Here is a 22758-nt window from a genome sequence, read left to right on the forward strand (position 1 = left end):
CCGCCGCGGGGTCCTAGAGCCGCCCACCCGCGGTGGGGGTCGTGCGAGAGGCTGGGCAAAGCAGGGTCTGACAGGGGGAGGTGGTGGCTGCGGGGGTACCTCGAGAATGGACCCTGCCCTGGTGTGGAGAAATCCGCAAAGAGAGCCGGGAATGGGGCTGGGGGCGTCCCAGGGGTCGGGTCCGGCTGTGGGGGCTTGGGGACAGCCCTCCGCAGTGCTTTCCCTCAGGAAGAGGGGACGCTCTCCAGGCTCGGTGCTTCGGTGTAAAACCCCCATTTTAAGCCCCAGCACACTCCACTCCCCCTGCTCCGCTGTCATAGTTCACCCAGAGGTTTCAAAGCACGGGGGGCGTTACACTGATTAGTTACTTAAGAAACTGAATAGCAAAGCCAAGGGGTCGCAACCTGACTGATGGAACTGGGAAGTCTGATCGTGTCGTCATGGGATGAGATGGTTCAAGCCGTGCTCTGAGTTTGAGCTCGGTCAGCCAGGGCAATGTCAGTGCCATGGCACTTACATTTGCCATTCTCTGCTGCAGGTTTTCTACTCCTTGTGCTTTCCTTTTCAAATTAAGGAAAAGCTGAAGTGCCCCTTGTGCAACTCAACTCCCATCATGGAGCAGTGGAGCTTCACAATATGTTTATGGGACCAATGGGTGCAAAAAGGGATGGGAAACCCCTGCTATGCCCCCCAGCACTAAGCACACGTTCCCACCCCACTCCCCAGATTTCCCCCCAAAATAATTCCATTTTTACAAGGGTTTCACCAAACAGAGTCCCTCTCCCTTTAAAGGCTAAAAAGAAGAGGAAGAAGAATCCCAGTGCCAGCTCTGTGTTCCTGCTGCACATCTCACAGTGGGAATGGGGACACGGCAGCCCCTGTGAGCAGATGTTCCGTGTACAACGCGCTGAGTTATTCTTGCTGCATGCTCACGATTTCTCAAGGCTCTCAGTACCTTTTTTATGATCTGCCGTTGACTTCACTAATGACTCACATTTGGTTCCAATGAGATATTTTCATATGACTAATGAACCTATATTTGGAGGCGTAAGAGGGTTTGGCTAATTATCTGTTGCAGGCAGTTAAATATTCCAAGCATCCAACGTTGGTTTTCTCCCAGTGGTGAGATCCGTGCCCTCGCACTCTCAGTACACGGGCTGATATCTGCCTTTCAGCCTTTGTAAGCACAAGGGACAGCCTGAGCCTCATTGTAAAGCATTTTTTAGATGGCTGATGGGGGTCATTCCCCTAAGGGAGGGTTTCAGCCCGGTTCTTTGCCAGGCACTCGGCGCAACGCCATTGTGCCATGCCATTAATAACTCCTGGCAAGGGACAGGTTCCCGATTAGCACCCAGTGTCACCACTTGTTGCCCCAGCAGAGAGCTCTCTGCAAAGCCCCTTGGCCACAGGAGAACAACAAAGAGGGTTTTACAGCTGTTGTGCTGAGGGGGGCGAGGAGAAAGCGGCTCGAGTGCCCATGCCCGGCTATAATTTCTGCAGCGGGTCTCTGCTGACAGTTTTAGGATTAACAAGCGAGCTCTGTTCTCAGACATTTACCCCTCTGAAGAAGCTGGCCTGTTTGTTCTCAAGGGTTTATTTTACCCTACAAAATATGGCATTGCCAAACAGATGTAGGCTTGTTCCTAGAAAGGCGACTTATAACTGCAGCCGCATTTCACAGAGGCTTTCGCCCTCGGGATTGTTTGTAAATGCGGCAGTATTCCTCCGACCCTTTTCAGGGCCGTTTTTTCCCACAGACGTGCTGGTCGGGTCTTTTATGGCTCTGTCCTTTGTCAAGGATGAATTAAGAAAAATAAACTTGCAAACACAAAGTGGAGGCCCAGCCTGGAGATCCTCTTGCTCCCAACCATTAAGGGGTATTTTACAGCGCTGGGTGGAGGGAAAAGAAAACAATGCATGCTCCTGCATTTTTCTTGCCCTCATTTGTAGCTCTAGGGGTAAGGAAGAAAAATAAATAAATAAAAGGAGGGAAGTGGAATAAAAGTGCCTTGGTATTTCTGCAGCCTCCTGTTGAAGAGGCTGACACAAAGCACTCCCCCTGCAAAGAGCCTCCTGCATCCCTAAGCTGCCCGACAATGATGAGGAAGGGAAGGCAGTGAGGAAGAAGGCTGTGAGGATAGGAACTTGGGCTCTTGCTTTCTTTCAGAGGTTTAGCCAACTCTGGCCATGAGCAATGGGGAAGAGGTCTGCAGAGCAGCTGTGCCTAGGGATGACCACTGACCCTCATCCGCTATGTGCCCCGGGGCCCACTCCTTCCCCACACTGCACTCCCCAGGTGCAGAGTGCAGATGTCAGCAGAAGGGTCAATTATAGGCCACTCTTTACATGGATCCTATCTGACACGTCTTTAGAGCAGCCCTAAACTCATTATCCGTGATCCTGACCCAGTCATTATGAATGCTTTGGAGTGGTCAGGGCTGGTTTGACCAGATTTCTGCAGCATTGACTACAGATCAGCAAAGCTAAAGCTGCCCATCAGTGTGGGGCATGGAGCCATGGTGGTAGCTCTGAACTGTGGTTGCGTTCCCCAGCAGCTGTGGTTGCTCATCCCTAGATATCTCTCCAAGATGCCTTCATTAATCTCAAAGGTAAGAAGCAGCCTGAGGCCCAGCAGCTGCCAGGAAAAGGTGATGCAGAAAGGATTCTACACTGACGTGGGGCAGTCAGGCACCGTGACTCAGGCTATAGGGATGACAGTATAAGAACAGAAGGGATTTGTGTGGACAGTGTTCTCTGACTTCAGCATGTACTGGGTCCATTCTTGATGGAAGAGGACTTGATAAGGACAAGGGAGACAAATCCTTTATTACATGGTGGTGGTGTACAGGAGCCATAACATGTCCTACATCTACCAGCTGCAGAGCTTCCCGACCTGCTCCTTGACCTTCATGGCTAACTCTGACAAATGGGGGGACCCATAGGTCCCTCTGACATTGGTGCTGACAGGCTTCCCCCAACATCTGGTACCCCTTGGGCAGGGCAGTGGGGTGAAAGCATTTCAAAGCACACGTCGATGCTTAAGAATTTTACACACAGAATCAGCCAACGTTTCCATTTGCTTGGTGTTTGCTGTTGGAAAAGCAATAACAACTTTGAAGATTCTGCTCAGGAGAGAAAACAGCCCTTTCCAAGGCACCATGCTGAGATGCTGCTTTGTGTAACAACACTGTGGGAAGGAGGAGCTGGGATGTATGACATGAGCCCGTGGAAAGGGCTCTGATGGACAGGGTGAAGGCAAAGGGAAGAGTGGTATAAGTTTGTAGTGAGAAAGAGCTCCAGCTGCTGGTCCCTAGCTGATAGAGTCAGAGCCTCTTGGGGGAAATAACTACACTTGCCTCATGGGAGACATAAAACAAGCACTGGAAAAACATAGGGAATAGCCTTGTTTTGGCAGGGTACCATTTAGATCTTAACCCAATGCACAGAGCTCTCCTAGGGCAAGGGAAATGCACTAAAAGGTACTCCTAACTCTATCTCTTCTGAATCCTCCCTTTAAAGTCAAACACAGCAACCAGTTCTGGCTCTGTCTTTAGGCTGCACAAACCCAGCCCACAGCCCCTCCTCATCACTTGCTATCACATGTTAGTTATTATCCAGAACTGCTCCTATCCTTTCATTTAAGATTCTGGTGTCTCGCACCACAGTAGAGCACAATTTTAGGTTTATAGCTCTGTGTTTATTTCCAAGGAAAATTTAATGGCCTGATGTACAAAGCTACTTAAGCCTTAAAATTAAGTCATCTCTGCTGCAGAATACAGCTTGCTAATTAACTCCACACAAAAACAGTGCAGCTGAGGTCTTAAAGGACAAGTGCCAACATAGACCAATGGAAGAGTAAAGGGCCTTTGCGGAGGTACCAGGACAGACCTAGCGTATGGGTTTGCATGGACATGGGAGCTGCCTGAGCCAAAATTCATTATGTTGCCTTGAAAGTGAGTGGACATTAATAACGAGGCCGCTCCCACTCAAATAAACTAAATTTGGATTTAAAGCTCAGCCCCACTCTGCAAAGCAGCTCCATAAAAATGTCATTGCAGGACTTCCTGTTTATTGTCTCTAACAGGCTCCAAACAAAACCTGTTCCACTAAAAAAAAAGAGCCATCTGTAAGCACAGGTCCACCTCCTTCACCCACAGCTCTAAAATGAAGGATCCAAGTTAGCCTCCCCAAAGGATTTGGACTCAACGATTCTTAGGGGTCCCTTCCAATCTGGGATATTCTATGAAACCCCATGCAAGACTCTGACTTTTGAGATACACGTCTGGCCAGAAGATGCCAACCTGCTGCTTGCCCTGTGCTTGATCCATCCTTCTCCTTCTCCAGTGCCCATCTTTTCCATGGGTCAGTCTGTCCCTGTGGGCACTCTGCTGTGGCCACACTGTGCTGTGGGAGCAGCCAAGAGCAAATGCAGCCTTTTATAGCCTTCAGAGCCTGGTCCAGCCTGACCTTGAATGTCTCTAGTGATGGGGCAACCACCATCCCTCTTTGCAACCTGTTCCCATTCTTCACTACCCAATTGTAAAATACTTGTTCCTTGTATCCAGTTATCCAGTATAATCTTAGACAATAGACCAGTTACTCACTTTTCACCTACCAGAACAGCTGTGAACTGGAGTAAGACTTTTATTACCTTCATTGCAGGCATTGGGATTTTTCAGAAAAGCCTCAGAGAGCCAGAGAGCTCAGATGCAACAAGCATTTAATTGCAGATGAGTACATGATTTCCTTCAGCACTGTTGACTCTCCCAGCCTGCAGCACGTACAGCCCAACTCTGACCCTTTAAAGGAAGCAAATGGATAACAACTGCTGCCCTTCTGCTGCAGTCTTTCGAGAGTTAACAACACTTTAAATCACTTTGACGATGTGATTTCACTAATTTGTCCTGATAAAAGACATCCCCAACAACCAAAAAAAAAAAAAAAAAAAAAAGAGGGGGGAAAATGACGTTGCATAAATGAATCTCATCTGCTGGGAGATGAGAACGATCAGAACGATCCCTTTCCTGGCAATTCGCTGGAGTTGTCAGCATGGGCCTGATGCGAGCAGAGAAGGAGGGACTGCAAGAATGGGGATGCTCTCTTAGCTCGCTTGCCCTCTGCCGGATGCCAGGAGTTCGGCGAGCCCAGCCAGATAAGCAGCTCTGCATTGCTGCAGGGCTGCATGCATTAGCAGCTGCAAGGTGAGGACAAAGGGAAAAACTGAGCACGTAAGATACGGCAGAACTAGAAATTGTAATAGATATAGAAAGTGATGGAGGGTATGCTGGAAAAAGAAGCCTCTTCCTCTTGCCGTTTGTAGTTGATGGAATTGCTCAGCTTCTTAATGAAACAAGTTTTTCTAGCTGAAATTCTAAAGATTTGGGAGTCTGTCTTCCTGAGTGCTGCTTTCTACTGTCATGTGAATTCAGCAACACCAGCAGAGAGAAGTTCCAAGCAAGTGGCACAAAGGTGCAAAACCCACTATGGATGCCAACCAGCTTCCTCCTGCATGATGCTCAGAAAGAAAGCAGGCTTCCAGCAGGCAGGGCTGTGTTCAAACCAGAATAACCAGTAGGCACCAGACAGTAGGGGAAGGCCAGCACCAGTAAAGGGGCAAGTGGAGCACCAAACCACTGTGGGTTTGACTAGACTGGACCTCTAAGTGCATGAAGCTGTGGGTGGATACAGCATGACAGGGAGAGATGAGAGACAGCTCTCAGCAAGGTCTCCCCATGATAAGTGTGTTTGGCTTTGCCCAGGTGCCTGTGCCGTGCTGTACCATGCTCTGAGGACGCACTTCTTCTGGGAGAGTCAAATGGAGGAGAAGCAGTGGCACAATGGGAAGATAATGTAGCTTTCAAACACTTCCAGCCATTTAGCTACTGCAGAAACAACTCCATCTCAATAGCTTTTGTGGGCCAGTCTCTTAATTTCATGGGACAGGTCAGGGCACAGAGCTGTGCGGGAGCCAGCAAGGATTCCTGCATGCACATGAGGTTTAAATGATGGCCTGTGGGAAAACATAGCTTCTCCTGACACAGCAGAACCAATGGTGGGGAGAGACACCTGGAAAGGCTTGATAGCAAGCTCAGTGTCATCCATGTGGATCCACTCTTGAAGCAGCAATTTGGATGTCACAGCTGACCTGAGGCTGCCACTGTCAGCCCAGAAAGCCTAACTGGGTTGCACTGCACACTGAAACAGTAAAGTCACTGTCCCTGCAATAAGCTGACTTCAGAAGAGTACAGCTCTGCTGGTGTAGCTGCACTGGGTACTTCACTGAGCATAGCAAAAGCTGCTCAGAAATCACATCACCCCCCACCCCTGACCCACATAGCTCTGCGGGTAAAAATCTGTAGCACTGCCTTGGCCAGAGATATTAGACATAACAAATGTATTTTTAAAACAAGGGGGAGGAACATTTTTCAGGCCTAGAGGGTAGGGGATGTTGGCTTGAACTGCAGGAGAAAGTTCAAGGTCAAATCTTCCTGCATGCAAACTAGCCCCTGCAGCAATGCTTTGCGGCAGTGCCAAGTATCAGTCCCTATTCTAACATCTTCCACACCAGTATCGCTCTGCTTTGGGCACACAAATACTTCTAAAGAGCTGTAAGTAAGCTCTGCTTGTAGCTGATGAAGTCTTCAAGGCAACAGCAGTCTCTAAGTAATACCTGAAAACCATGCGACAGAAAGGCAGGAGGTGTTGCCATGTGTGTGAGTTCCCCATGCTTCTCATTCAGGACCCCAACAGGAGCTCCATAATTCCTGATACCACCTCTCTTCCAAGACTAGGACAGATGGATGGACAAGTGGACAAGCAGATCGTGTGTCAGTAAAATGTGTCAGTAAAATGGATCACATTTAGAGTATCTCTGACTTCACCTTAGTCTTCCCACGGGGAAAGCCAAGCAAAAAGAACCTAGACCTCTTTCAAAGTCTATCCAAAATCCCTTTCCCCAGCAGCGATTACCCAAAGCCTAATTATTTTTAGCAATTGTCACAACCAACTAACAGGATGCTTTGTTAACTTAAGCTCCAGTCAGTTGACAAAAACAAGAACTAAAAACAGACTCTAGTCCTATCTGGGGCCTCACCACCAACAGCTGTAGTTTTACAAGCTGGTTTTCTTGGGTTTTAAGCATTTTGCTCTCTTCCTTGTGAGAGAGGCACAAAGATGACTGCAGGGAAGGGAGTAATGAAACCTACCAAGTTCGCATTTGCTTGATCTCACTCATCTCCCCCAGTCTGAGCCACACCGGGTCCTTCTGTACAGCTGATTAATGCCCTTCTGTACAGAAGATTTATCATTGTTCCCCCAAGCAAGTTGTTCCTTCACTTTTATTACAGTAAAGTGTTTTCAGAAGAAATGTTGCATCAGGAAATTAACTATGCTGCAGATGCTAAAAAAATGTATCCCGAATTGTTTATAGCTCTCAGCATGATCATTTTTCTCCTCTATTACCTTCTCAGTCCCTCATCACCCTTAAAAGTGATTTAGGAGGAACAGACCCTCCAGCTTTGTCCTGAGGTCTGTACTTCAGCCAAATTCTCAATATTTGTCACATGCCTGCCTTTAAAGTCACTCAAGAGTTCACCCAGCTACGTGTGACCTTAACCACAGTGCTTAAGGTGCTCCTTGCATGAAGATTCCACATGCCATTCCCAAAGGCCTGGGCAGCACAACAACCCTGCTCAGGGCTAAGCCCAGAGCAGGCTCTGCAGTCCCAGCTGGAGGCTGCCCTCAGCACCACAGCCTGCCAGAATCAACACTTGTCCTGACCTTCAAATGCGAGCAAGAAAATCCCATAATGCAGACCTTGCCACGAACATCTGTGCTCATGTTGTGGCCAGGTGAAACAGCCACTGTAACGGGCTGTTAATTGGCCTCTTGCTGAATCCAGGCCAGAGGCAGCAGTGCCAGGGGAGCACCAGTTGTCCTCATTGGCATGCTCCCCAGTTGAGCAGCCCTGCTTTTGTAGACCACCTGGTAACCAGCTGGGATTGCAATGGGTCACCTCTAGGCTCCACCAGGTCACCCTATCTCCACTGTGTCCTTCACCCCAGGTCTCTGCTTGGAAGAGAAATGACAGCCTGAGCCGCCCATAGGGCCCACTTCTTTCCACTAGGCTGCCCACAGAGACCCCTCCTGGCTGGCTACAGGGAAAAGATCCATCCCCCCCTGCCTTACCCTGCCCCACAGATACAGATGTCCTTCTGCTGGTGCCCAATGGTTAGAGAACTTCACCCTGTGCCAGGTTCTCCTCTGCTGCTTGGCTGTACTCTGGGATGTGTTGGCTTTGTGTCCAGATTTTTTAAATATTTTGCTTTGTGGTTTTTCATGCTGTGCTCAAAATGTTTTGCAAAAGGCACCTTATAAATTGACTCAACAAGTACATATAAAACACCAAGTTTAATCCTTCCTTTCATATTCTTTCTCTTATGTCCCAGGCATACCAGCCTCTTCTCCACCTTGTGTCTTGGCCAGTCCAGTCCAACTTAAAATACTTTTGGCTTCTACAGGAAGAGTGGAAAAAGATTATTTTATTTCAAGGAAGCTTGTTTTGGACTAAAATCAGGGCTTGTAAATGACTAAAGCAAAGAATGGCTGTAAGAACTATCACATCAGGTGCACTATATAACAAAAATATGGTGGGGTTTTCATGGCTCTAGTAATGTGCTAAAAGGCCTCCTCTCACCAGGTCTTCCTCACTAGGCCAACCTGAATGGCAAAAAGGACATTAAAAAAAGGAAACAAGAGAAAAAGAACAATAGAAAGGCTAAAAGAGAGCCAGACATGGGCTGAGCAGTGTGGGTGCAGTCCCAGGAACAGCCTCAGGGACTTTCCCACACCAATAGTGGGACGGTCTCCCGTCTACAAGTCAAAAAACTGCAAGGCAGCATTGAATTACTCCTAAAATCTAGGTTCAGCTCCTCAAAAACCAGGCCAAATAGGCACTAGTTTTTAATTAACTTCAGAGGAAGATCCATCAAACTTGCACTGGTTTTCTCACTGCCATGGTGTTTGTATCTTATCCAGCACCAGAGATGTTCAGCCCACCAACAGCCTGGTCTGTGCTCCTCAGCCCCCAGCTCCCACCCTCTCCTTGTGCTCTCTCACCTCAGCTCTGCTCAGCACTGATGGGCCATCTTCAGGTCCTCTGTGCACTAAAGAAATGTTGGGACAAGTCAACAAAGAAAAGTGGTTCAGATCAAAGCATGATGGTGGAAGTTCAGCCTGTGCTGGCCCATGCTTTGTACCCCATGGTTCTCCTCCAGCAGCTGAGAGATGAGGAGATACAGGAAAGTACTGGAATACTGGAATACATTTTATACATGATTGAGTAATAGCTGAGCAAGATCCTCCCTGTGACCAGATGACAGAGTCTTATCTGAAAAGAGAGACTCATGCTTTGGTACCTCCATCACAGTCATAGGGCACAGTGAGAGATTCCTGCCATCCAGAAGAGGCAAGGGGAAACCTGCATCTGACAGGGCTCAGAGCAGCTCTTTGGTGATAAGCCCCAGGGAATCATATCCGTGCTCTTTAAACAGCACAAATCTCATATCAGGGTCTCATCAGCCAAGAGGTCTATGACCAAGAGCAGTTGAGTGAGCACACTAGCCCAGATTTTGTTCCTGAAGTGCTAGCCCCGCAGTTCAGCTTTTTAAAAAGGATTCCTTTAGGATCACAATGTTCTGGGCAAGAGACCTTTGGGACCTCTTGGGGAAATGTGGGCATTTCTTGTATTCATTACCACTCTCTGGCTGTATTAATACCTTAGCTATTTCATCACCAGCCTCTCATGCCTGTTAATATGTCTTTTGGATTCATTTCAGCCCGCAAGCCTCCCAGTTCCACAGTGTTGCTGAGCAGCTTTGTCCTTTTTCAGAAGGAGCTGAGTGCTGTGGTCTGGAGGTTAAAGCCCTGGAGACCTGTGCATGGGACAGCTGGCCTCCGTCCCTGGCTCACTGCAGCCCAGGCACCCCTTTCACCCTTTCTATCCCTCTAAGCCTGATGGAGAAAACCTGCCTGCAGTAGGGTGACCTGGCCCATAGCATTTGTGGAACAAGAAATTACATATGCATGGATATTTTTATGTGCATCTGACATCAATTCCTCATTGACAGCCCAAAACATCACAGCAGTGAAACCAAGCACGATGCTGGCTCAGCTAGTCCCGTTGAAGACTTGTGAAGCTTCAGTGCAAGACCCTAAGGGAAGAGAGATTAGGTTGCTTTGTCCATTAGAAAACAAGGGATAAATCCTGCTTTGGACACATCCCTAGTCGTTTAAAGATGACCACGGTTTCAAATGAAGGTTTGTTCTCAAGGTCTGGAAGAGGGAAAGATATGACAGTAGGATTAGTTTGCTCAGCAGGACAGGGAGAGCCTGCAAGAATAGCCAGCAACAGTGAATTCACCCACCTGTGCCCAGGGAAAAACACAAGAAGTGGTTCCAGCAATGTCCTTTGATAGGCAATGTCTTCTGTGGAGGAAGATGCATGGAGCAGAAGAGGAGCAGAAGCCAGTCCCTGCTCCATGTGCTTCTAGCAGCTTCCTATCTCCTTTTCCTCAGAAATGTGGAAGGGATGTGGGGCCTGTGTGCAAACAGGGATCAAATGCTTTGCCAAGGAATCCCATTGGGGCCCAAACCCCAAGATTTGATCACAGGAGCTGACAGCTAAAGGAATCTGGCCATCTTCATTGCGGCACCATCACCAGGCTGTTTGAATGGGACTGACTTACAAGGCAGCTAGTTTTGGTGCAACCAAGGCATGGGGTTCTCATTCTCTTCTAAGGCTTTTTACAATGGCTTAGTGAAAAATCAGCCAAACCGGCCGGGAAAAAAAGATATTAAGATACTGCTGCTCTTCCCTGCTTTTTTTTTTTTTAAATCATTTTCACTGACCTTCTTTTCTTAAGTTTAGGATGAAGAAACAAAACTTCCACAGTTTTCAAAAGCCCATAAATTTCTCAAAAACAAACAAAAAAAAAACCAACAAAAAACAAACCCAAAAACCAACTTTGGGGGTTTGTTTTGTCATTTTCCCATGAAAAATCTAGGAAAAAATTCAGAGAGACATCCCCTGTTGAAATGCTCAGTTTCACACAAAGGACTGGTTTTCATCTTGCATAAACAATTCCTTTGAGAAATTTAGAAGCACATCAGATGAGATAGTTCATATGGGTTTGGTTCCACAGGAGCTAGTGAATCTAAAATTCCTGCCCTGTCACAGTCTTTCTGAAACTGTCAGGAAGGGAACCTGCATCCTCTAACCAGGTAACTAAACAGTATTGGCACATCTTTGCACTGTTCATCATAATCAGGGATTTGCTGTTGCTCTTGAAGCCTCAGTTTGCAGTCTTCAAATTGTTAAACAACAATTTCCCCATGCCTTCAGCTCACTAATTGCATCAGTGAAAGGAATGCATTTGATTTATATCTACATCAAATGAGTGACACTCTCTAATAGGGACAGTGTATTCAACAATAAGAGAAATGTCACAATGCTTCCAGAATGAAAAATAAACCTTTAGAATTTTTAAAGCAGAAATAGGTAAATTAATTCAGACTGCTCCTCCTGGTACCTAGTCTGAAGCTGATGCTTTCCAAAATCTACATCAGAAATGCAATTTGGTGAGGAAATAAAAGACACAAACTTGTCACTTATTTTCCTGTGGCTCCAGACTGGATCTCAAACCACTTTCTCCAACACAGCTGGATCGTTTGCATACCCAAACCGCCCAAAGATAAATCCTCAAAGCAAATAATCCTCCCAGGTGCTTCTTTCCTCAGCTCCCCTGAAGTGGCCAAGTACAGGTCTCTCCTCACTGAGCTGCAGATGAGGACTCCAACAAACTTTGGGCAAGAAGGCAAGGAAGAAGGAACTGGAAAGGGAAATACCACTTCAGTGGGCTGTGACCTATCTGACCATGCTTTTACCTATCAGTAAGCTCACAAGATGCCCAGATCTTGCTTTTCCTTCTAGATGTCACTGTGCTGGTCTGATCACCACAAATATTTCCACAGTGGTGGCTCTAGAAGCTTAATCCATTTGTGTGCAGAGGCAAAGCCAACTAGCTGAGTCAGCACTGTGCTTTGGCCAAGCCAGGAACAGAGAAAGAAGAGAAGCCCTTCAGGAGCATTTCATTTGTTCAGGAGACCAAACAGTCAGTGTTCCCTTCACCATACCTGAGCTACTGCTTAGCTAGTGGCTGTGGGCCACTCGAGGTGACCAAAATCTTGACCTCAGAATGAACCAATCATTCGTTGCAGGACTCTGCTTTGGGACCAGGCTCCCGCCCAATGCAGCCTGCTGGCCAGATATTTCTCTCCCTGTGCCTAACCTCTAGGCTCAGAAACCAGCCAGAAGAGACCAAAACGATCACTCAGTTTGAACTCTTGCACTGATCAGACCACAGAGCCTGCCTCTGTAATTCTTGCATGGATATGCTGCAGTCCTCCAGAGCCGCTGGGAATACAGGGCTGGAAACAATAGCTTTGAAAGAGCAAATCACACTTGGGGAAAAAAAAGAAGGAAAAAAAAAAAAGAAGGGAAGAGGGCAATAAAAGTCGCAATGAGTCAAAGAGATAATTGTGTGTGATAGCAGGGCTTCTTGGGCTGGGGACCAGCAGGAGACACTGCCCACATCCAACCCCTTGGGACAAGCATGACAGAGCATTTTGTGCTGCAGAGAATTAGAGATCTTCCAACAGGAGAAAGGTGAGGGGGAAGACAATAATCTGAGATGGAGTTAGACTTAACTCAGACACACACAAGTCATTAAGCTAATGTTTCTTGGCTAATTATGCACACACAGTCATATCCTGCAAGGAAAACAGCGCAAGAAGCAGCCTCATGGAATGGGTACTGAACAAATGCACTAGGCAGGGGAACATAATCCGTTTTTTATGCCAGCAGGGTGTGAGGCATTTCTCATCTCCAGGACCGCAGCCATTCAGTCATGCTCAGCCCACAGGAATCCCACAGAAGCAAGAAGATGCAAGAAGCTACAGGCCCCTCCATCAGTGCTTCACACATAGAGACTCAGGGCAGAGAGGAAGAGATCTGGCTGATGATACTTGCATGCTGTTAAACATACCTCCCTAAGAACTGTAAGCCACAGGTTTAGATGTAGCAATAAAACCCTGAATTGAGAGCAGAGGAAGGAGGCCAATACTTCTGGGTATCGTTCACAGCTCTGCCCATGTTTGCACAGTGATTCAACCCAACATTATTGGGTCTTTTAGAAAAAGGCCATGAGTCACCCACAGAATTGGTTCCTTTCCTCTCTGGACAACCCACAGCCAGGAGGGTGAACACATGGAATGGCATTTTTCTTGATGAAACCCTTCAGCCTCACAGGTTCCCTATGTTATCTGACAACAGGTGTCCATAAGTCTTGGACTGCTCCAATCAAGAATGAAACATGCACAACCTGTTGCCCTCAGAGCTCTGTGCTGTTCTTCAAAGTGAAAGCCAGAAGGACTTTAGGAGGACAGTCTGCTCTCATGTCTCCTACCAATGTCAGCTCTACCAGAGCCATTTCTGACAAGTGCTTGTCTACCTTCCAACTTAAAAACTTTCAGACAATTCTAGCACCTAATTTCTCCACCGTGTGGCCATTCTTGCTGCTAATAAGCTGCTCCTGATACAGAATTGTAGAATAACAGAGGCTGGAAAGTACCTCTGCAAGTCTCTGCTCCAACCCCAACTCAAAGTAAAGCCAACCAGCCCCTAACATGTATCTCTCTTGCTGCAATTTGGAATATCATTGCTTATCACATCAGCCATAGAACAGGTAATTAATGAGACTATCACTTCTTGCGTATTAAAGAAAAAAAAGTCAAAAAACATTTCTATCTCCAGATCCTTCAGACTTTTTCCTCATAGGACATGTTTTTGAGGCTGCTGGCTTTGTGTTATAGACATAGCTAGCCTCCAGACACACAGATCCCAGAGCTGCCAACCTCATGAAGACTTCTGGGAAAAGTTATAAGCATGTGCCTCCACAGGATTCCTCCATGGAGAGAAGACGACAGAGGAAAGGCAAGCAAAGCAGAAACAGCTCATGATCCACTCTTAACACCAGCCTTCCCTTGGGCCCCTTCCCCTCACATCTCCCATAACCTCGAGCACGAAGACACATAAAAAAACAATTCCTCAATTCAGCTGTTGATAGCTGTGGTACTTCTGGCTGTGCCAACAGTGTTGCACGCCTCAGCTCTTCCCCAGGGCCAGCAGTATAAAAGAGTGGAAAACCTAACTCACGAGACATTATTGTTATTGTTTTCCAACAGCATTGTGCCAAAACTCTTCAGCCCAGAGGAAAGCCTTCAGTGCCATGAACCAGGCAAGCACAGCCCTTGCCTCCAACTGCTGACAGGCAAACAAGGAGAGGAGCCTCATGGGCAAATGCTTTCTTCAATTCCCAGAAAAATTAGGACCAGGTTTCTCTTAGCTGTTAGCCCATGTATGGATGCCCTCTGCTCTGCAAATCTGTTAGTTGTGTCACCCCATACTCTTCCTGGCCCTGTCCTAGGAGCAATGCTCTGCCATCCTTCCCTGCTAGTCCCATCCCACAAAGCACATGCAACCTCCTTACGCGTGACAAAAGCCCTCCTAGATTTCTCTTCAAATCCAGTCCCACATTCTCCCCACATCCTCCCCCTTCCCAGATACCTGTGCATTTTAGGGCTGAAAAATTCCAGTCAAACAAGAGGTGTTTTAGGAGAGCAGGGCTTTCAATAGAAAGGGCCTTGCCATGTTGACCAGTATCATCTGCCAGCGAACAGCACAGACCCTGAACATGCAAGGAATTTTGACCTCATATAGTGAAATTTCCTAGAACTTTAAACCTTTGTTGTTGTTGTTAGCACCACAGTTTTTTTGGCTCTGTCTTGCTTTTCGATTTTCCACTTGGCAACTGTGTTGAAATTATGCAAGGAAGTAGCCACTGCTTAACAGCAAGTTATTAATTAGATGCCAGGGAGTGCGTGCGTGACTGCATGCAGTGCAAGGGGGTCTATCCTCTGCTTTACAAAATCGGCTTGGTGTTAATTTTCTGCCCAGAAGTATAACCTAGTGGCAAGTGTCCACTTGCTCCAGAACCAATTCCTGTAAGAGAAGGTACTTGTACAGCCTACGGGGACAGGGAGAGACAAAAAAAAAAAAGCCTTGGTGACCAAAGGCTGATACTTTAGCTGTTGAAACTCTTTCCTAAGAGTCTCAATCTCTGTTAAAACAAATGCTAATTGTTCTGCACTAGGAACAGTCTGACTGAAGACATTCTGCTGTAAAATACCAGTCTGGTGAAATTGAGAAAGGCTCCAGGCACTCAGGGCTACCCAGCTCTCCAGGTTTTCCCAAGGCTTACTGCCACCCCAGTGGGAGCCGACACCCCTCTAAGACAGCGTGTCTGGCCACAAGCGTCCTCCCAGACTGCTGCCATGCAATTGAAAGTAGGTTTGCACAAGCCATGGCTGAAGGCACTGCGGTTTTTGGTGTTGTACGTACACTTTGCCCTAGACATGTCTGCTCCCAGGATCTCATAGTTTAAATACTCAAAGACCAACAAACATCCCGGGGGGGATCTGTTCCAGTGGGTAATTACCCTCATTGTTAAAAATTAACAAGAAAACAATAATCATAGACAGCTGGGCCTTTCATGCCTTTTATAGCAACATTCCCACAGCTCTGCGAGAGTCATTGTTTGGGATTCACAAATAAATTTTCACCCCAATTCAGGATAAATCCTTAGTTCGCTATTTCAGATGTTTTCCCAAGAGGAAATGGCCACTTCTCATGTGGCTCTAGCTATGGCATATCTTCCTGGCATGCATGTCCAAAGTTGCAGAATTCCTCCACATCACGCTTGCACACCCAGAGTTGTTGCAGAACTCATTTTCTGTAAGGTTTAACTCACAGAGTTGACCAGTCTTGACACCACTGGAGGCTTGGTAGCCTTTCATTGTGTCCTTCCCTCCAAGCTCACTGGTGACAGGTGGCTAAGGGCAAATCCTAGAATCATTAAGACTGGAAAGACCACCAAGATCATCTAGTCCAATCATCAACCCATCACCACAGGGCTCACTAAAACCTCTGTGCCACCCCTGCATGTTTCTTGAACACCTCTAGGGACTGTGACTCCACCACTTCCCTGGGCAGCCTATTCCAATACCTTTACACACTGAGAAGAAATTTTTCCTAATATCCAAACCAAACCTCCTGTGGTGGAACTTAAAGCCACTACCTGTTGGCTTAACCTTGCAAAGAGGGGCTTGAAAGTCTATATGAGGGAAAACTTGAAGCTAGTTCATTTTCAAGGGGGTAGGAAATTGTGGCAATGAAGTGTATTTCAGTTGAGCAGAAAAACTACTCCAGACCCTGCAAGCCAACTTGCAAACCTAGCAGAATAATGACAAAGGTCTGACAAAAAGGGTGGAAGAAGGTTGGCTATCTGTGATAAATAGCCTACAAAACTGGAAGACCTTGCTTGGTTTGGACTACACCCAAGTGGTCTTGGGACTGTTGTTTGGAGACAGACCTACACATATCAGCCTGGGGATGTCACCTCTGCAAATCACACGTTCCACACAATTAGAGCCCTTTCCCTGCTCGAGGAACATGGTTTGGGGCAACAGCAAGGAGCAGTTCACTCTGCTCTCTAAATGCAAAGCTCCTCACACAGCTTCCTGGAAACCAGAACTCCAACCTCAGCCCCTTCCACCTCTCTACCACCCATAAAAATCCGTAGTTCTGTGTACCTGTAAGTGCTAGCCAAAAGCAACAGCATGGGCTTGAAAACTGCAAGGAAAGGCTGTGGTGAGTCCTGTAGATGTTGCAACTGATCACTACCACTGTACAGACTTAAAAACAGAGCTGTATAATGCAAACCATCATATAGACCCTGTCTAGATGAACAGGAACAGCCAGTGCTCAGTCTTTGCCCTGAGAATCAGAATTTCTTTCAGTAGTCCAGACTAAGAAACATCCCTAGGGAATCTGTCCCCCTGGTTAATCACCATTGCTCTTAAAAATTAACAACAAAACCATAATAGTAGACAGCTGTGCTTTTTATGCCTTTTATAGCAAAGTTCCCAGAGCAGGACATTATTTTGTGCTTGCAAACATTTTTTGGGCCACATTTGTGCCTTCATCTTTTTTCTATGGCCTACCACTCACCTGCTGGATACCACCCACCAGAAGGCAGCCAGCACGACACTTCCACTGCAATAAAATCAACCAGACAGCAGAAAAGCACACACACACAAAGCAAGACTGGTCGTAGCCTGGGTGAAGCTTAGCATTCCTTCACATTCTGGGTTGTGGAAAGAGTTGTTCAAACCGGGCTCATAGCAACCTATTAGACGCTGCGCTCAGAGTTATGTAAAATATTTTCCCTGCTTTGGTAGTTGGCAAACTCTGTTTTATAAGACAAATGGAATGTATTAATGCAAAATATTTATCAAGTCTTTGTATTTTTTTTTTTCTTCCAAGGGAGTGGAGAGGTTGACCAGGAGTCTTTCATCTTTGTTGGCTTCTGAATGTTAAAAATGCAGCTGATTTAGAGCAAGACCACAAGCCAGAGTCTCTTTCACTTCCACATAACCCCCTTCTGTGCAAGTGATGGCAAGTTCTCCCTTTGACAAATGTACCCTCTTCCTGCAGTTATGGCAGGGAACATATTCTCGAAGTCTTAGGTGATCTCCATCTTGCAGGTGAACAACAGAGGTAAATAGAAGCAGGTAGTTCCTCTGTGCTCAGTTCTCCACAGAGCCAAAGAAGATGTTTCCTGCTTCAAGGACCTCACATGCTCCAGGAGAGTGCAAATAAGTTGGGAACACAGGAAAAAATAGGAGTATTGGGAAAGGGGAGGAAGGTACGTTGACCAGATGAAATAGCCTGATCCCCACTTACAAACTCTGACCACTTAGGTCAATCCTTTAGAAATAAAGTGACAAGTAACTCAACTGGCAGCACTACTACCATGTCTAACGCCTTGGAGTCTCCAAGTGAACAATGTAAAATGACTTACTGTTGCCTAAGTCCACATTGTAAAAGCCTCCATCATCTTAAGCTGCTTAGCATGTCTTCCATAATAATCCAGGCCAGTGTGCTTGACAACAGTCACGTAGCTGATGACTCACGTCACAACTCGCTTTCTTTGTGCTTCCATAGCTCCCTGATGGTCTAACACTTTCCTCTATCTCATTTTCTACTTCCTTTTGATAGGTACCAGCACAATTTTCACCCGAGATTCATAAGGACTATGAAGACATATGCAACATTTTTGTCAGGGCAGATCCACAGTGGAATAAACACCTCTGCCTATGCAAAGTTGCATTTTTTTTTCCTTCTTATTCTCCATGCACAAAGAACATTACAGCTTCAGCAGGCTAAGGTTAAAATCATTTTTTTTAAATGTCTGGCTTATTTATTTGTTTCCCTTCCTCCCTTTCACGACTTGGGTCTGCTCTGCATTTAAGATTTTAATTGTTCCTTTTTATCCCAAATTCAATCCATTACAGTTAAAACAGTTACACATCCAACAGCTTGAATGGAAACGGGTATAGTTGTTAGAGACCAGGATGCAATCTTCAGGCAATCAGTTTGGCCTCACAGAATCAGAGAATGACTGAAGTTGGAAGGGACCTCTGAATCCAACACCAGCTCAAGCAGAGATGCACACAGCAGAGTGCCCAGGGCTGTACCCAGACAGATTTTGAAGATATCCAGGGAGGTCTCCAAGCACTTCACAGCCTTTCTGGACAGCCTGTGCCAGTGCTCTGTTTCCTGCATGGTAACAAAATGCTTCCTGATGCTTAGACAGAACATCTTGCATTTCATTTTGCACCCATGCCTCTGGTGAATATCAGGACATCAGAGACAATCTTGGTCTGTGTCTAATCTTATCCCCTCAAAGATGAGGCCCAATAGTAAGTGGCGACTCAGAGTAACTTTATTCAGCAATAGAGCCAACAGCCTTCTTTGTTCACCCTTAGCATCTCCCGTGAAATAATATTTATTTGGAGGAGTCAGGTCCTCTCTTCATGCTTTCAAAGCACTGGAGCAGTTCCAGAATTGCCTGAAGGGGAGAACAAAGCAGTGACTTGAAGGACATTTGTGTCAGGGAGAAACCCTTTTTCTCTTATAATATTAGACTCAATCAAAGAAAGGGAGGTGGATCACAGAGCAAATTCCTGAAACCAAATTCATGGGTCGTAAGTAAATAGCCACTTAGGTGCAGACAGAGATCTCTTCAGAAAAGCCCAGTAACTCAAGGCTGAAAATATTCCATTTTGGCAAAAAAATTAAAAAAAAAAAAAAGAGAAGTCATCATTATCAAGAGAGCCACGTGATCTGCAAAGGGCATGATCCACGAGTTCCCTGCTCTCCAGACTGACAGACCCACATTGCAGAAATGGATTGAAGTCACAAAGCTCTGAGCAGCACATAAGTAGAAAAGGGCAGAATCTTCTCCCACCCTGGACCACTCTTCCATCATCTCAAATACGTCTTCTGCATCAGGATCTGCTCCTGGTTTTCCACTCTCTTCACAAGCCAGGCCATTGTGGGACAAACACAAACTTGGTGGCCTCACAACTCAGTCTGCTCTGCGGCAGCTTCTGTGCATTGCCTTAGACAGCTTTGCTGTGAACTGCAGGTAGGACTCTGAACATGAGGGTACCTGACATCCCCAATCCGAACAGAAACACACTCCCCAAAGTACATCTGTAGGATGCCTACAGGCCAGAAGAGGATGTTGGAGGCCAAGCAAAGCAAAGGGAATCTTTTACAGAATTCACATTTCAAATGCACAACCCAAAGCCTTAGCTGGTGTAACCTAGCAATAGCATGCATGCAATTGCACAAAAATAAAAAACCCAGGCCAACTCTCTCTCTGCTGCTACAGGGGGAATGAACAGCTGTGATAGCACACACTGCAGCAGACCTGCAGAGGAGTGCAGTTCCAATCATTTCTTCTGGGGAGATGTTGAGGTTAGGGTGATGCTGTGCTGGTTTTTCCCTTTCTTTGCTTTTGTAGTTTGAGATGCGAGAGTGGCATTGCCCTGCCCTTTGCCTAGGCAGAGGAAGCTACTCAGCCCACGTCTGATGCTCTGTGCATTTGTACAGGCACTGGTTCAAACACTGTTTCTGCAGCAGCACTGTGAGAAATAAAAAGGGAGCGTGCAAGCTGATTCATTTGCTAAAACGTTATTGAAAGTAAGACATTAAATCTACTATTACCATGCAAAGATACAGTTCAGATTGCTAAAAACAGAGAACAAAGGGAAAGGGATGAGAGGAAATTGATTCAGTTTTTCAAACGCATCCCAAAATCCAGACCTGCAACTCACAGGAGTCCCAGGAGGCTGAGCAGAGCAGTGACACCAGGCTGTCGAGCACCAAACAAGTGTCTTAGAGAAATCCTTTCCTGCAGAGCTGCCACAATTCACGTGCTTGGAGCAGCACTGCACAGAAAGGATAAGGGTTGTGTTGTGTTTTTCTCTGGGGGGGGGATGTTTAATAAAAAAGAAGAAAAAGAAAGGGCACAAACTCTGCACTGGGAAAGCCACACCGATGAGCTTGTTAACATTTGAAGAGACTGCCTGGCGTGATTCCGTACACGGTTTCCTGCCAAGAATTTGCAAGAGGAAAGTATATTTAGCAATCCAAGGCATGCCAGAGCCTTGTCAAGAGAAAAAAAAAAACAACCAAAAAAAAAAAAACAACCAACAACAACACTTTGAATATGTGGAATAGCAATTAGACATTTTCTAAGCAGCCATTTTCAAAATGCATCCAGGCATCTAATAAGGGCACCTGAGGCATATCCACAACTCCGCCACACTTCATGCCTCAGAAGACATCTGCTAAGGATCAAATAAGCAGAACAAGAATATGTTACTGATGGCAGCTGCCTACTTGCAAAGCACTAGGGCTGGTTTCAAGCCTGTGGTTCCCTACTACCCTAAGAAACTGGAAGCACACAGTTTCTTGCTGTTTCACTTTGTAGCATCCTTTGAGGAATCATTTTTCCAAAAGTTGTGAGACATGCTGTATAGCTGGGAATTGTGGAATCATTAAGATTCACCAAGATCATCTAGTCCAACCTCAATCCATCCCCACCAACTATGTCCTCAGTGCCACATCTGCACAGTTCTTGAACACTTTCAGGTATGGTGACTCCAGCATTCCCTGGGCAGCCTGTGCCAATGCTTCACCACTCTTTCTGAGAAGTTATTCCTAATATCTAACCTGAACCATCCCTGGTGCAACTTAAGGCCATTACCTCTTATCCTGTCGAGAGTCTCTGCCTGTCTACTTGGTGTCCATTTGTGCCATGAGCTCTCAGTGATGCTTTGTGTCCCCAAAGGGAGCTGGGACCATCCAGGTGATATGAGCAGCAGCTGTAAGCTGGAACAGTACGTGAATTCAGACGGTTAGAGAGGGTGCATCTGCCCCAGGAGCATCACTCAATGCATCGGTCCCTCTTGTTCCTGAATCACCTGGGAACAGCACGGGGAAAGAGACCTAAAGAGCCCAGGAGTAACAGGCAGCCTCGGTCTTACGCACGAAAGCGCACGAGCTGAATTCACACCGCATTTAAGTCACGAGGGATACAAGAAGATCTCCTCAGATATACGGAGCGTTCTGACGGAGCTGGTAGAGAAATTCGCGACAACGGCCCACAACCCTTCACCCCGCTCCTTGCCTCCTGAAGGAACGCGGGCGCCCCCAGCAGCAGCGCGACAGCGCCCCCCGCCGGCCGGCCGCAGCACCGCCGCGAGGTTCCCCCCCACTTTTATCTCCGCCCCGCGGCAGGTGGAAGCACCCTGGATAAGATGTCAGTGTAATCGCCCTGGGGATGGAGGTAGCGTAGACGTATCCTCCGTGCTTGTTAATGGACTACTGCTTCTTGTCGGTTGGACAGACTTTAATCAGAAGCCTGGGCTTTAATTACAGCCTCCGCACAAACACCGACTACGTCCCTCGGTGCTTCCTACCTCAGCACAGAACTGAGAGCAGCAGCTATTCCGTGGACCGAGCAGCCCTTCTCACGCTAGTGACTTTCTTCTGACAGCTGAACCCCTTCCACCCCTTCCACATCACTGCTATCTCCACGAAGTTTTGCTCCAGTAGAAATACCTCGTGCTGGCAGTGCCGGAGTTTCAGACCTTCTGTAGCCTTGCTGAAAAACCATGGAGGGCATTTTTCCCATTGCCAGGAAACTCTGGAGCTGCTCCCAAGCTCCCAGCCCTCTGCCTGCTCCATCTGGCCCCAAGGTGCCTCTGCGGTGGCAACAACCTCCCCCAAGCACACAAGTGTTTTACCAACGAAGTCCTTCCCATGAAGCCACAAACTACAGCTTGAGAACAGGCTACTGTTTAGGTCCAGCTCTGAACATAACTTTTTAATAAAGACATCAGGTTCATTAATGACATTGTCATAGTTTGTCACTGCCCCAAATAATTTCAAGTTTAAGCTGGGGCAAGTAACCAGTTATCTATTTACTATCATTCTTCCAGCAATTATCAGGGTTCTTCCCACAACCTGTGTTTTCTGACCTAACTGCAAAGTGTTGCAGTGACCAAAAACAAACCTGTGATCCCAATCCACATCAAATCTTACCTGACAAATTGACTGTAAAAAACGTTCCACTATCTTCAACCTGATAATGTAATAACTGCCTCCAAACAATCTTTAACTCAAACAGCAGCTTTTACTCTGAGATTGGCAGTCCTTGGAATCGG

General features: G+C 46.7%; 1 protein-coding gene across 1 annotated transcript in view; it reads right to left on the bottom strand.

The window, feature by feature from the left end:
- Window positions 1-14807, bottom strand: part of IGFBP2 (insulin like growth factor binding protein 2) — a 65761-nt gene extending 50954 nt beyond the window's left edge. The window contains exon 1 of the mRNA XM_042827197.1: window positions 14684-14807. The gene's annotated coding sequence lies outside the window, so the exon portion shown is untranslated. The remainder of the gene's footprint in view (window positions 1-14683) is intronic.
- Window positions 14808-22758: the final 7951 nt, after the last annotated feature.

The sequence above is a fragment of the Centrocercus urophasianus genome, unplaced genomic scaffold (genome assembly GCF_019232065.1).
Source record: "Centrocercus urophasianus isolate 14NV4802_14NV808 unplaced genomic scaffold, USGS_Curo_1.0 seq_28, whole genome shotgun sequence".
NCBI classification, from domain to species: Eukaryota; Metazoa; Chordata; class Aves; order Galliformes; family Phasianidae; genus Centrocercus; species Centrocercus urophasianus.